This window comes from Trichechus manatus, unplaced genomic scaffold (assembly GCF_000243295.1).
Source record: "Trichechus manatus latirostris isolate Lorelei unplaced genomic scaffold, TriManLat1.0 scaffold00113, whole genome shotgun sequence".
NCBI classification, from domain to species: domain Eukaryota; kingdom Metazoa; phylum Chordata; class Mammalia; order Sirenia; family Trichechidae; genus Trichechus; species Trichechus manatus.
The window spans coordinates 5,753,208-5,755,954 of NW_004444049.1; the positions used below are offsets into that span (position 1 = coordinate 5,753,208).

General features: G+C 56.9%; 1 pseudogene; it reads right to left on the reverse strand.

The window, feature by feature from the left end:
* Positions 1-222: 222 nt before the first annotated feature.
* On the reverse strand, positions 223-2,519 carry LOC111821875 (cdc42 effector protein 2-like; annotated as a pseudogene).
* Positions 2,520-2,747: the final 228 nt, after the last annotated feature.

Consider the following 2,747-nt stretch of genomic DNA (forward strand, 5'->3'; position numbering starts at 1 on the left):
GCAGTTTGTAGAATGGAATTCAATCTTGTATCCTTTAACTGGGAACAAAATTTAGTTTTACTCAATTTCACATTGTTGTTGTTAATTCGACTCATGGCAACCCCGTGTGTGTTGGAGGAGAACTGTGCTCCATAGGGTTTTTTTTTTTTGTTGAAATATTTTATTGTGTTTTTGGCAAAAGTTTGCACAGCAAATTAGATTCCCTCTATAGGGTTTTCAATGGCTGATTTTTTGGAAGCAGATCGCCACGCTTGTCTTCCAAGGTACCTCTGGGTGGGTTCAACCCAGCAACCTTTTGGTTAGAAGTCAGACACCATTTGTGCCACCCAGAGGTTTGCTTCCTTGTGTATCCTCCTCCCACACTGGAATGTCAGCTCCAAGAGAGCAGGGATCGAGTCTGTCTTGTGCCCCAGAACCTGGAGGCACACCTGGCACATGGTGGATGCTCAGCAAACAGCTGTGGCTTCAGCTGGTAGGCAGCACGGCCAGGTCCGTCCCCCCTTCCCATGCGCCCCCAGCCCTCTGACGCCAGGGAATCTCCCTGGGAGTCCCCTGTACAGGCCTTGTGCTTAGTTTTACCCTTGGGTGTCAACCAACAGACACCAGCTGCCTGGGCAGGACCGGCTCACACCAGTGCTTGCCAGCAGCCAACCACTGTGCGAACAGCCACAGTTGGGCACTTGGTCTGTGCCTGCTCCGTCCTCACTACGGGTGGGAATCAGGTACCATCTTCCTAAGGCCAGGGCCTGCCCCCGTCAAAGGCCTCTGGGACCGGGGTCACCCCCAGGGTGAGCTCACAGCGCACAGCTTTAGGAGGAAACCTGAGACAGGTGGGACAAGGTGTGGGAGCACAGCCACCAGCAGCAGCAGCCGTGTGGGGGCAGGGTGAGGCAGGCCATTGTATTAATTCCTATTGCTGCTGTAACAAAATACCACAAAATTAGTGGCTTAAAACAACCCAGCATTATTATCTTACAGTCCTGGGGGTCAGAAGTCCGAAATGATCCTTCCTGGGCTAAAATCAACGTGTCGGCAGGGCTGTGTTCCTGCTGGGGGCTCTAGCAGGAGAATCTGGTCATTTGCCTTTTCCAGCTCACAGAGGCCGCCTGCATTCCTTGGCTCACAGCCCCTTCATTCATCTTCAAAGCAGCACCAATTTTCTGACTCACACTGACTCTCTTGCCTCCTTCTTTCTCTTGTAAGGACCTTTGTGATTCCATTGGGCCTACCAGATTAATCCAGGATAATCTCCCTCTTTTAAGATCCTTAATCACACCTGCAAAGACCCTTTTGCCACGTAAGGTAACATCTTTACCCCAGCCTGGGTGTCCAGACATTAGGTTGTGATTAGCTTTGAGGGGCTATTCTGCCTACCACAAACACCTTGGGTTACTGGTGCCACGCCCAAGTCCAAGACACGAAGCCAAAGGTCCAGAACAACTTGGCCAGTGCCCGAGCACTTGGGCTGGCTGAACCCTGCTCTCCTCCACCCCTCCTAGTCAGGGCATCTGACAGGGAGGTGAGAAGGGGACTCCTCTTTAGCAAAGCCTTCCCCCAAGGGGTCTGAGGGAAGGAGGAGCCATTGGTGGGGGCCTCGGGGCTCTTTGGGCCGACGCCTCCTGCCCGTGTCCTTGGTGGGCTGTTCGGGGGAAGCCATGTGGGCACTCTGCCCACAGGGTGAGGATGGAAGGAGAGACAGAGGCTAAAAGGGAGAAACCACAGCCACAGCCACCCAGGTGGGACCTGGGGTCTGCCTCCTAGGCCAGGGCTGTGTCCACACACTGCCCCGCATCCTCTCACTTGGCCGCGGGTGCTATGTGGGGATGTGCATGCCGTCCAGGTCCTGGTCTGTGATCTGGAGCACGTCGTCCAGGATGGAGGGCCCCAGGTCCACGTGCAGGGAGAGCAGGGAGCTGGCATGGGACAGGAAGGGCTCCTCGGCCCTGGACTGGGGGGTCAGCCCATTGCGGGCAGGGCCAGCCTCCAGAGTCCTCCAGATGTCCACGCCCCCTGGCTCCTGCGGGGAGGGCTGGGGGGAGTGCTAAGGGGTCTCCAGGTGCAGCCGAGGGGGTTTGGGTGGGGCCTGGGTGGGGGGCACGGTGAGGGCTTAGGGCCCCCCGAATGACCAGGAGGGAGATGGCATTTTTGAGCAGTGGGGATGGCCCGTTGGGGAGCTCCCGCCCGCACACTGTGGCCGTGCGTGTGAACTGGAAGGGGAGGTCCAAGGTGCCGTCCTCCTCAGGCCCCTCGACTGCTGTTCCCAGCAGGAAGGAGATGTTGCCAAACATGTCACCGCCGCCACCGATACCAATGTGAATGGTGTGGCAGAAGTCCCCTAGTGGTGGACTGATCATGTCTGAGAACAGGTCTCACAGCTTCTTCTTGCCCTTGCAGCTGCCCTGCTTCAGGTAGATGGGCACCTTGGTGGACACAGTGACCTCACCACCTGGGCCTGCTGCCAAGACCGCAGCCTCATGCTGCCCCCTCACCACCCTCAACTGTAACACCAGCTCCAGATGGCAGTTTCAGGCGCCAGAACTTGTCAAAGGGCTAAGGGACTACAGATGATTGGAGCCAGCCACCGTTCTCGGTCAGGAGGCCGTTCTGGGATCTTGGAGGAATTCAGTCCTGCTGACTCTAGGTTCTTCTCCCTGGGCCCTGCCTCAGGCTTGCTGTAGGTTTGTGTCCCTGCCCCCCAGGAGCCCAGCTCTCCCCTTCTGAACCACCATGTGACTTGGGCCTGGAAG